The 12,766-nt window shown below is 45.7% G+C and overlaps 1 protein-coding gene across 2 annotated transcripts in view; it reads right to left on the bottom strand.

The window, feature by feature from the left end:
* Window positions 1-12,766, bottom strand: part of OSTN (osteocrin) — a 38,501-nt gene that overhangs the window by 19,095 nt on the left and 6,640 nt on the right. Inside the window, exon 1 of one of the 2 annotated variants that reach the window (XM_041467855.1) lies at window positions 7,962-8,067. The exons of the other annotated variant lie outside the window; for it this stretch is intronic. The gene's annotated coding sequence lies outside the window, so the exon portion shown is untranslated. Of the gene's footprint in view, window positions 1-7,961; window positions 8,068-12,766 lie in introns of those variants that run through there. 2 annotated transcript variants of the gene reach the window in all.

The following is a 12,766-nucleotide window of genomic DNA, read 5'->3' as shown; positions in this document are numbered from 1 at the left end:
CCAATAGAAGGTACATTCCACCTTGGAAGGAAAACCTATGTTAAGACAGCTATTTTTAAATCTGCAAACTATCAAAGTAGGCTTTGCTGTGTCACTTCCATTTAAGATGAATCCTTGCAGCTAGATAGAGTTGGAGAAACAAAACCCACAAACTGGTGGTAGAAAATAGCACTGAAGACTGTAACATTCTTTAGGAATGTTAGGCTTCCTACTAGCAGTTTCTATATATGTACTTTTTTTAAAGTCCTTTGTGCTGGAATTATGTACTTGCAATAGGTGCTGGGTCATGACATGTATGAATCCATGAAAAGCTCTCAAAAAACAAAGCAAAAGTCCCAAAAAGGACACCTTCTTGAAAGGCAAGGCATGCTCTGGTGCAGAAGGTTGTGTTTGGAAGTAAAAGATGTTTTATCTCTGGTGCCCATGCCATTGGCTCCCAGCCCAAGATGGACGTGAGGAGTGAAGATGGCCAAGAAAAGCAACAGGACCTTTTGTGCTATGGACACAGTGGTCCATGAGCTAATGGACAAGGGGTAACAAAAACACACACGTGTCTCAATGAACCAAGCAAACAGTAATTGCTCTGGTCCAGCATCAGCCTGGTCCTGACTCAACTGGCAACACAAAAATGAAAATGAGTAAAATGTGTTTCCATCCCCTCTAACCATGCTCCTTGGAATCAATGCTGAATATAAACATAACAAATTGGGAACCAGCCCCATCTTTCTGTGCTAGGAGGGAAGAGTGTTGATGTTTTCACACTGCCTGCCTTGTCAAAGATGAGTGCTGGTGGCCCCTGCCACTGAAACAAACTCCTTGTGGCCTGTGAGCCCTGGTGCCACAGTACACAAACACAGGACAGCAAAGTGTGCACCTTGGCTGCAGGTACAGGTACAAATGTGGCCATGCAGCACGGCCCTGAATGTGCAGCAGCAGCTCAAGTTTAGATATGCACAAAGAAGAAAAAATGTGCCTGCCCTGAAGCTGTCCTCACCTCAAACTTAATTTCAAACAACTTTTCATCACTTTCTTGCAGAACTGAGAAGTACGGTGGAGTTTTGTTTATTGCCACCAGGACAAGAGGTGCAGAAGTAAAGAAATCAGCTAACCAGCAAAATGGTGACAACAGACTGGGGAAAAAGAGGAAGGATAGATGTTCTTCAGTCAGATACAGCGGTGTGGAAGCTGGGCAGAGCCACGTGGACCACTCACAGCATCACAGGATGCCGCAGGAAATCTCACCACCCATTTCCTCCCTGACATGCAGGTAAAGGAAGTCGTGTGAAAGGTGAGGCTGGGAAGCTGTTTCTCCATGGAAAGAGTTCCTGCACCAAATGGTATTAATAAGGAAGGTTCTGTCCCCTCATTCCTGGTAAGTCCACCCCTGGGATGGTGGCTTGCACAGCAGGACTATGCTGTGCTGGAATGCAAACACAGCATGCTGTTAGTGTCAACCCAGGAGTTCAGAGCAATTTGTGCTGGCTGATTTGATTTTTTCCTGCTTAGCTCTAGTATAAATGTGCTTATGGATTGGTTCTTTCAAGGGAACCAGCAAACAAGGGAAATAGCAAACCTTCATTGCAGAAATGAAGGTCTCTGGTATTTCTCAGAATTAACCAGCTCACAACAGTTTGTAAACTCATCCTAACACTTGAGCCAAATTCTGGCATGTGACTTGTCCACTTCAGCTCCTCTGTCACTTCAGCTGGACAGAGACCTGGCTGTGCTCGACTCTGCACCTCTCTGCAGGCAAGCTGCAGTTCCCAGAACAGCTGCAGTTGCAGCTGGATTAGCCCGGGATATTTCGGGAGCCATCCCGCCGGAGCAGAGCATCCCTCAGTCATCACCACCCTGTAGAGGAGGCCGCGTCGCGCGTGGGGCTGAGCTGGCTTTGCTGCCATCGAGCCCTCCATCCCACAGCCGAAGCAGGAGGAAGGTCTTGGCTGGGTTGAATAGACCCATGTAGGCTCATGGCCACAAAGGACTGAGCCCCGATTCCCAGCTCCTCCGTTGTTCTTCCCTCTCCACCTCCGAGCTCGCCCAACTGGCAGCACTTTCCCTCCGTGCATTTTGCAGAGAGGAGTGAAACACACAGAGAACTGCAAGACACAGCTACAATAAAAAGCAATCAAAGTAACTGCCAGACTAAACTCTTGTCACAGCTTATTTTTTTCCACGAGCAATGTGCATAAACTAAATCAGTGGCACAGCTGCAAGAATTGACTGTGCCCACATGAGCTGGATGTGCTGTATGAGAAAAGCAGCAAGCCCTTCTGTACAACTGCACACTCACATTACTTTCCTTTGTCTGGAGTAGCTTGGGAGCTTTAAAGAGAAGAATACAAAGGGTGATGAATAGTAAGTAACCTACCACATAATCAAGAGATGAATCTACTGTTCCTGGTGTGCAAAGGCCCTCTTTGATTAGGTGAGTATTTAAGGAGAAACTGCTCTGTACAGAGACTTAACATAAGATCCTGGAGGCAGGAATAGCACATGGCCAGGTTTCCCCAGACACATCCTTTCTCTTTTTTCCCAGCTGGAAATTCTGTCTAGTTGGAATTTAGCAATCTTTTACATTTTCTTCTAACAGGCTGGCTGGATGTGCTGGCTTGCCTGCATATGGAGGGATTCTGCAGGTAACCATGCACATGCACAGACCACCTGTGCATGTGCAGCCCAGGATCCAGTAAACATTACATTTCAAACCTTACCCTGGGATTCAGGAGAGCTGTGCTCTGTTACAGAATCACAGCATGGTGGATCTTGGCAGGGACCTCTGGAGATTGATAGTCCAACACCCCTCCTCAAAGAAGGGTCAACAAAAAAAAAAAAAAAAAAAAAGTCTGATGTTTAAATGTAATTTCTTGTACTCAGTTTGTGCCCTTTGCTTCTTTTAGTGCACATCACTGAAAAGACTCTGGCTCTGTCTTTTGCTCCCCCATGAGGTGTTTATATGCATTGAGAAGATCACCTCTGCTGTACAGCCCCAGCTCTCTCACCCTCTGCTCACATTTGACAAATGCTCCGAGATGTGCCCTGTATGCCCACACCTCTCTTGCCCTGGGAGCCCAGCACGCAGGTGTGCACACACTCAGCCAGCCCAGGCTGCTGCTGGCCTTCTTTGCTGCAAGGTCACTGCTGCCCCATGGTCAGTGCACCCACCAGGACCCCCAGGTCTTCTCTAAAAGCTGTTATCCAGAAATTCAGTCCTCAGCCTGTGTAGGTGCATGGGGTTACTCTCAGCTTCACTTCTGCCTTGACTAGCTGGCCTTGGACTCAGCTCCCTGGGCCTTGCTCTCCACAGTGTTGATAACACTGATCTCTTTTGTAAAGCAATTTCAAACTTTGTTTATGTGATGTAGGTGTTATTTCATTTGTCCTTCACAGGTAAATATCTTATCATCCTCCTTTAATGTGTGGCTCCTCATATTGCCAACATTCACTTCCATGTGGGCTTTTATAGCATGTTCACTGCCCTGTACTCTCTGCAGGATTAAAACTGGGGCTTCTCTCTCACTTTTTTTTTTCTAGAATACAACAGCCAGAGAGGATAAAAAAACCTGGTAAAATGAAAGGGCATTGTTCATGTCATAATGTTCTGAACAGGACTACAGCCCTTGCCTATAGGATATTATACAGTGCTCAGTTTACTGTCCCAGTCTCTAGACTTGTGGTGTAGTATATGTGTGTGCATAAGCACCTCAAGAAAACATTAACTAAACACAATCTGAGGCACCTGAGCAGCAGGACAGTGAACATTATCCAGTTCCTTCTGCATGGAACTGAACAATTCGCGCTTGATTAAAACTGAGAGACTGACAGCTTCAGAAATCTCAAGGTCCTAACCCTGCCTGCTTATCCATGCTGCGTTTCCTTGTCCACCTCTGCACTGTGCCAGCCACACAGTCAGACCTTTCCTCTCTGCAGGCCAAGGTTTGTCTTCCACAAGGATCTCTGGGCTCCTTCATGGGTTTTTCTATCTCATTCAAAGTTATAGTGCCCAAGCCCTTTGAAAATAATCAATGATTCATATATTTTCACACTAACTTCAGGAGCAAAGAAGAACTATGATCCCCTGCCAAATGTCAAAGCCCAGCTCTAGAAGGGCAGGTTTGTCACAGCTCCTCAGCATAACTCTTCCCCTGCTCACACACAGCAGGAAGCAGGCTCGTGCCACGCAGCAGCCAGTCCCTGGAGCTCCAGGCATTGCTGCTGGCACATTAGCCAGCTGCATAAATCACCAGGGATTCATGTGAGCCACGTAATCCTCCGGGCTTCAGTTACTCACACCAGGCTGGGCGCTGTCCCAAAGCCACACGCTGCCCTCCCTGCAACGTGGCTGCTCTCTGGAGCCTGTTTGGTGCCTCTCCCTACCTGTCCCTTGTCTTCTCCAGAGGAAGCCTCCACATCTGCCACAAGGATCTTAGAAGAGGGGACAAACCCACCTCCCTTGCATTGCTTGCCTCATTAATCCCAGGTGTGAATCCATGGAATTGTGTGTGGAAGGAGGTTTGCCCTCTACCTCCACAAAGGCAGGCACACTGCATTTGTGCTTACTTTACAATTACACTTGGAGCCATGCAGCAGGGATATAATATAGTTCCTTATGTAACCGTATATTTATTTTGGTTGCGTGCGGCTTCGAGACAAATCTGAAATGGTGCTGGACCGTGCTGCTGCCCTCAAAAGAAGTTTGTCAGCAGAGTAACAATAATATTCTGCTCCTGAAAATGATGTGCTGGGCTTTATGGTCAGCTTTTAAGACTGAATGCTTTTTTTCCACTTTGATATTTGAGCCCTGCTCCCAAAGCAATTCCTTTGAGTATATACACAGCTCTCTAAGCAATGGTCACGGGAGGACAGAGACAAAGCACAAAAAAAAAGATGCTGACAGCATCTGAAAATGATTGGCAATCTCAGCCACAGGAGCTCAGTCTCATCAACACAGTCATTTATATACTGGGGACGGTTTTCCTGATGTTCTTCTAGAAATCTCTTTTGGAATTATTAGGTATCCAAAATACATTTGGAACTAACTAACCAGAGGAGTGAGATGAAACAAATAATGCTGACTTAGCACCCCAATCCCTGTCTCAGAGCCCCAAATCAAGCACATTGCCCCCAAGCACACAACTGCAGTGACCAGTCAGAGAGGATCTGGAGCTGGGTACTGAACTAAATCATGTAACAAAAGCTGGGATGTTGCACCATTGGAGGATCCTTCTGGGATCTGAAGCATCTGCACTCGCCACAGGCCAGCCTTGCCACAGCAAAGCCTGGTTGTCTTTGAGAAAAAAATGGCATTGGGAGAGTATGGAAGCTTTGAACATTAGATGTGCTTAAAGTAAACGCAGAAGAAGTGGCTGATCTTTTTTGCAAAATCTGCAATAAAATAACAGATAATAAAATCATCATGTCTGCTCATCCCGTGGGGCAGAACCCCTGCCCTGGGAGGTGCCATGTGTGGCTGCACACAGACATTCCTGGGCACACAGCAATGCCACTGGTGCCAGTCCTGCTCATACCAAATGCTCAGAGAGCTCCAATGCTCCCAGCAGCAGGGAGTGCCTGAATCGTGGAGAGATGAGTTGAGTTCTCAGTAGACCAAATAAACAACCAACAGGGAGAAAAACCAGCCAGCCACCAGCCATCCCTGGTTCTTCCCAGCCCAGACAAGAGACTGGCTTCTATTCAGGGGCGTTAGCAGTGGATAACTGCTCTCAAGTCAGTGCCCTGACACAGAGAATGCTGCCACTACACGGAGCCAGCAGTGGCACTGTGACTGACACCTGTACTAACAGGGCCAAAGCTTGAATGGAGAAAAAGTCAGACCCCTTTTCTTTAAGGCATTTATCACACACAGTCACTGTCTGAGGCTCCTCAATCCTACCCTTCTTCCTTCTCTTTTTTCCACCTGGTGCTGTAAGCTCCTGGAAGCAAAGGGGATTCCCCTGTCCCCTCCATCTCCTGCCACACGAATAACTCAGCACGAGCAGTGTCACCCTGAGGAGCAGCCAGGGGTAATGAACTGAAGCCTCTCCCTCCTCCTGCTCCTGCCCAGGCTCTGAAGCCCCTGGGCAGCCAGGCCATCACCCAGAGCCTCTCCAGCTTGTTGTCGGGGCCGTGGGAAGCAGTGTCAGAAAGATCTGTCTGAGCTCACGGTTGGGGAGGAGAAACCTCAGCCCAGGGCTGACAGTGACTGATGACTGGAGGTGCTGTGAGAATTCACTGCTCCTCACCTTACCAAAATGCCAGGGGGTGACAAAATGCCAGTGATGTTACTAAAGCACCACAGGAGTCCAAAGATCCGTGTAAACTGAGAGGATAATCACCATGCAGGCTGAGCAGAAGATGTTTGACAGTTTAAATTAAGTTCTTTGGTAGCCCTCTGATTTGTCACGTGACTTCACACACTAAAAACACCCATATTGTGTTTTTTATGTCCATGACAATTGCTTTTCCTGCAGCAGACAATGATTTGTAAAATGACATTTCTTATTCCCAAACCACTCAAAATTTTGCAAATTGTTTTCCACGAACTTAAAGTGGTTTAGAAATAACCTTGGCTCAGGGAATGGCTCTGTTATGGGGCTTTTGCTGCCACAGCTGCCAGCTGGGAGAAGACAGTTATTTCTAAATTACTCTATTTTTTACATTAATATCTCTTTTAGAGCAAAACAGCAGCAGAAGCAGTATTATTTCTGTTGTGTGCTCTGAAATAGGACTGGTTCCTAGGAACCACAACTTATTATCATCCCATCACAGGCATCCCTGGCCATTCCATGTGGCAATATATCCACTGTCTCCCCAGTCCCAAGGCCTGAGTTCACTGTGGGGCTACAGAGGCAGCTCCTTTTCTCCTCTGCACTGGGAACTGCCCTCAGAAACACAGATCCCACTTCACAACAGACAGCCTTGTGTGGACAAAACCCTGCAGCTCCCTATCATAGAGTGGGTTGGGTTGAACTGGGCCTTAAAGGTGATCTAATTCCAACCTTCCTGACAAGGGCAGAGGAAAGGGAAAACCCATCTATGCATGGGCTCAAACCTCAGCTTTTCAGTTGTGAGCTGAGCATGCTGATGGATTGCACCACAGAGAATCCCTAGTTCCAGCTATCTTCATAACAAAAAATAACTTTCCCACCTAAAATAAAACTACTTTCTGAAAAACATTGATTCCAAGTAGCAGAAATATCACATAGACCAAGGTGGCCTTTATTATGACATTAACAGTGGTTCAAATCTGCAAGGCCAGGAGTTCCCCTTTCCCAGAGACCCACCAGCAGCTTCCCCATCTGCAAACTGACCAGCCCAGACTGACAGGATAGCACCTTACAGGATCAGATCCCACATCACAAAGCTCCTGTTCCAGTAGCAAGGACACAAATGTGGTGTCTCCTGAGCACACTGAGGACTGAAGAACTGATATGCCTCAGTCATTTCACTGGGCTCTTCACATTTCAAGAGATCAAATATGTAAACTTAAAGATTACCAGAGAAATTAAAGAAGTGATTTAATGGATCACTTTAAATTTTAAAATATTTATCATTTAAAGAGAAATCCAAAGAGAGATTATCATTATATTATCATTAAAGAGATTTTCATTATTTATCATTAAAGAAAAATCTTGTTGAGTGGGAGCAGAAAGAGGGGAAGGGGAAAAGGAAACAAATGAGGAGAGGCACCAAACTGTATTCCAAGCACACACAGTGGAAAATGCAGGTCAGTGCCAGCAGCCTAATAATCCAAATTCTCTTTCTATGCACTGACCTCTTCTGAGTCAAGGAAAGAATTTAAAGGCACATAAATGATAACTGTACATAGTCTGGAAGCAAACCTAAAAGTGCTGCCAGGAAAAATCATCCTTCTCCATACAGAGCCATTAACACATCCCTTCCACCAGGGCAGCAAAGTCACACCCACTCTGGAGGCAGGGGAGAGAGGGAATGTTCCTTACCTGCCACACACAGCCAGTCCTCAGCACACAGAAGGATGAGCATCACATCTGGGGGCAGAGATGGATTCCAGGGCTGGCAGGACCGATGTACACACGGAGCACTGGCACCCAGGCAGCACTGCAGCTTTCTGGAGTGGAAACAGCACTGCACTCCAGGAGTCCCCAGCAGAAACAGTGCAGGTCACTTGCCCCTTCCCCTCCCTCAGTGAACAACAAGAACTGCTTGGGGTACTGCCCTCCAAAGAGCTGGAGACTGAGAAAATTCTCCTAAGTGCTTTTTTTTTAAAAAAAAAAAAGACAAGTTTCATCCCTTTTACATGCTCCAGATGGCTGTAATAGCAACAATAATTCACCAAAATACCAGCAGCTCGATCCACCAACAGCATAATTCTGTACAGGGCTTTATTTTCCCTTGTTCTTCATGCAGCTAAATGCCCACACACATCTCTACATTATATTTCTCCTTTCATGCTGTTCAATGCCTCCCCTTGGCCCCAGTGAAATGGAAGTCCCACTCATTTTGTACACCCACTCGATACCAGCTTTGTTTAGATACTTTTTCTGGGCAGCTCACACACTGATTGGGTCAAATTTGCACAAAGAGGATTGCAAAATCTGCCCCCAGTGTTTCCAATGGAGGATATTGTTCCCTACCCCACTTTGCCTTTGGCCCATCTGCCACAGTTGTTGCAGGACTGAGGTAGAGTCAGTACTGTGAGCAATGAACTAAATGTTCTTTAGAAGGGATGAAAATCCTGAGAAATTCACGAAAATCAATGGAGATATTCCAGATGAGGGAGGTATATGGCTCAACAAAAATAATGAAGCAGAAAACGCACACAAATGCAGGAGATGATGTCCAGACAGGTAAGCTAGCCTGGCTCTGCCAGGAGCACAGCCCCTAACACCCATGCACAAACCTTCTGCACTGCAGCTTCACCCTGGCACTTCTCTCCCTGTCACTGGCCCCAAAGTGCTCACTTTGCTGGCTCCTGCTGACTTGCACTGGGGGAAAGCTTAACCCACTGAAATTACCTTAAAAACACATTTGGAGGTGCTCAGGAGGGGTACCCTGAGTGCCCCTGGGGGTGACTGCAGAGCAAACCCTGCCAGGGAAGGCTTGGGGCAGGAACGCTGAGGAGATCCTGCTGGACAGGGTGAGGGACACACAAGGACACAAGCACAGGGTGAAGAATAAACTAGCAAAATAAGTGTAAGGTTTCTTGTATCTCCCAGTGTTATTTTGGTGTTGTAGCCCCTCTGTCCTCAGTAGCAGTTACTTTGGTGTAACTGCAATGAAAATGTGGCTCAGGAGGATTGGAGGCCTCTGAGACCAGCTGAAAACAGAGAAAACACTACTTTGCTCCACCAGCTTAAGCAGCTTTCCATGGGGCACATGTCCTGAAAGGGGAAACAATTCTGTACAGAGCTGCAGAGATATTCACAACGACTTTAAATCAACTAAACTTGCCAACAGCAGAGATTTTGGGCAACAAACTTGGCTGGAGCTGAGCCAGCCTCTGTCAGGCTGGGATCCTGCCCTGTGAGATCCTGAGCAGAGTGCTAGACCCTCGTGTGCTGAGTGTGACAGGGAGGATGCCCAGGGGACAGAGGCTGAAATCAAGCCAATAACTCCAAATAGAAAACAGCCTTGGCTGCAGCGGCAAAAGTAAGGATACACAAAGGAGGGCAAGACACCTGGGCTGGAGAGCTGGGTGCTCACATCTCCTCTGGGAACGAACACCTGAATTTAATAATTTAATGTACACACTTTGCTCACATTTGAGAACATTAATCCAGCACAAGGAAAGCGAGAGAAGCCAGCAGCTGTGTGCTGATGAAAGCAGAGCCTTTGGCTACTTCAGGGAGTTCACTAGGTGTGCATGAATAAACATGGAAGACTTCACTGCAGCAGTTTAACAAAGTGCTAGAATCCCTTCTGAAATCTTTATGAGGTGAAAATGAGTAAGCAACCTCTGCAAAACCAACTGACATTTTTCAATTTATGAGGCTTCCCATGTCACAATATCTATTATTTTGCACAAATACTTTGGTTTAAAAACCACCTCTCTGAGCTATGCTGAGATGAGAAGGCTGCGGAGATCCTGGGCTGACATCCCAGGAACCTCAGCAGAGTGCCTGGTATTCACAGTTGAATTTTCTAATAACGTGGTGCACATTTCCAAAATATCACTGCACAAGTGTCCCTTGGTGGAGTTATTTTAAGGCAGTGGTCCAGGAAGGCACTTCTTGTGCCTGTTCCAGACATGCCTGCCTTGAACTTGCTTAAGACCCTGCTGCGAAGAGAGACTTTAATGGCAAAGACAGCTCCAGGATCACTTACTGAAAGAGATTTTTATCACTTGATTTCCTTCTCTTTGTACTGGTGTCAATTAGAAAAACAAAAACTTCTGAAATTCAAGGAGTTAGCCTTGGATCAAAGCAGACTGAAACCTGAACTGAGCCATATAAAGCAGCTTCTGCCTTAGAGCAGTGGTATTTTCCACAGATAATCTGCACTAGAATAGATGGAAACAACCATTTTCTGTCTCCCTTTCCAACATCATCTCGTCAGGGACAGCTCTGAGGCAGCTCTGTTAGGAGTGCAGCCAGGCAGGTTGTGGGGTATCACAGACAGTGTTTGCAGTGCCAGGCAGGGATCTGAAAGGCATCTCCAAAGAATCTCTTCTGACCCTCACTTCAAGGCTCTGAAAGGCACATACCTTCATCCCACCACCCCTCACATCCTCTCTCTGGGAATCTGACTAATTTCCTTGGTTTTGTCTTTATCTCTGCTCCATGAACATTTTTAAGGTCAGACTAAATGCTCATGAAGTTGCTGCTGTGGGGAATTGATTTCCTTTTCCCTTCTATAACTGCAAGAGCCTTCAACCACTGCTGGTAAGTCTTCCACAAAGATGCTCATGAAGATCAAAATATTTACGTTCTCTAAGTGCAAGGTAGAAAATCCAGGGAGCCTTAAGGTATCTGCTGTTGTTCCTTAAGACACACTGGAAATAATTTTATTTCTATTTTTCTCCATTAGTCAGTATTTCATAATTCTTTCCTCACTGCTCAACTTCTGTAAGAACAATTTTTGATGGATTTTATCATAGACTAAGGGGACTGCAAACAAATCAGACCAGCTCAACCTCCTTTAATTATTATTTTCCAGCACAGAAAAGGCCAATCATTTTCACTTGTGAAAGAAAGTGCTTTAAAATTTGCTCTGGTGCCTTTGTCATCTGTGTAAGTGTGAACTTTAACTGCCTTCTTCTGTGGAAAACAAACAGATCAGAAACAGTGAAACTGTAGCTTTTTACATGTTCTCCTACTCATGGAAATGACTACAGGAGATGTACTTTGGAGAATGAGGAGCAGTGTCCCACCTACACTCAAATTCTGCACATGCAGAGTCACAGCTGGTGTGGAAAGGATGTGGCAGCAGAGGAGCAGAACTCCTTCAGGATCTCCCTCACCCTCCCTGCCCCTGCCTTGCCCAGACACATTTCCTAGATGATTTAAATTCTACCTTTTTTATACATAAAATGAGCTTCCTGCCTCCCCTCCTCTCTGTTTCTACTGCATTTCAGTGAAATGTTACTCTGTCATATTCCCACAAGAAAATTAACAGAGAAATCTGGAGAGTGGACAGCAGAAATAATACACTGGAAGGCAATATATAATCAGAAGGGACAATGTAAAGGGAGACACTGGAGCTATTTTAATTCCTTTTCTACTGACTAATGCAATCTCCTGCTTCTGTTATTTCTTTTCTTTTATGCTGGGGAAAGACTATCACGTGAAGAAGGAGCAATGCCTCCTGGCACACATCAAAATTCCCTCTGACTGGCACTGAAAAGTCCCTGAGAAAGCTGCTAAGAGGTGGCAGCTGCCCTGCTCAGAACTTCTGAGCATCCCATCTCTAACAAAGATATTCAGTTCCTTTGGAGCTGGAGAGGTTAAAGTGACTCAGCAGAGGAGCCTCTGCTCTGGAACAGATTTCAGAGAGGATTGGAGAACAGGAGGCTTGGGAGTCCCAGTGTCACTGCAAGGGCACAGGGTGCTGGGTTTGTTACCTTGCAATTCCTTCTGCCCCAGTCAGGTATTCCTACATCTGCCTGACATGAGGAAGCCACAGAAGCCACTCAGACACTTTCATGAAGAACTTACTGGAAAACGGAATTTCTGATCTGTGGGAAGTTGCAACATTCTGAAATTTGCTTTTCTTCCACTTATAAATGGGAGGCCAAAATTCCATGGTCTGTGTGGAATGGATCTCCTGGAGAGGAACAGGGGGAAGGAATGGAGGAGATTAAGAAACTTCCTTTTGAAGGAAAAAAATAAAATCCTGTTGATACTGTTTTGGTGAACTTTGCCACTTTTTAACTTCCATGGGGACCAAACCAGACTCCTGAGAAGACTCTCAAAGTTTGCAGCTCACAGGGAATCTAGAGAGATGCATGAAAACCAAAGAACTAACGATCAGTCAGAAGCCCCTTGATAAAAAAGTTATTTTCAAATTTGTTTTACATTTCAAACAATTCACACAAATTCAGTATTTTCAGACAGCTATACAACTCCTCAAAGAGTCCAGCAAAGGCTTTAGGTATGGTTTTCAATTTCAAAATATGTGTCCCCACTGAAAATATTTACTCAAGCATGTACAGTTGAAGGTTCATTTAACTTTTTCCTGGACTAGTTCCTATTCATTGTCAACACAGAAACACTATTTTTACATTTGATACAACATCCTCCTGATTTCTAAGCAAGTGTCACTCTCAATTTCAATCAGCTCTGGTCTG

The sequence above is a fragment of the Pyrgilauda ruficollis genome, unplaced genomic scaffold (genome assembly GCF_017590135.1).
Source record: "Pyrgilauda ruficollis isolate IOZ18807 unplaced genomic scaffold, ASM1759013v1 scaffold21, whole genome shotgun sequence".
Classification (NCBI taxonomy): domain Eukaryota; kingdom Metazoa; phylum Chordata; class Aves; order Passeriformes; family Passeridae; genus Pyrgilauda; species Pyrgilauda ruficollis.
This window is presented reverse-complemented; position numbering and strand designations above follow the sequence as displayed.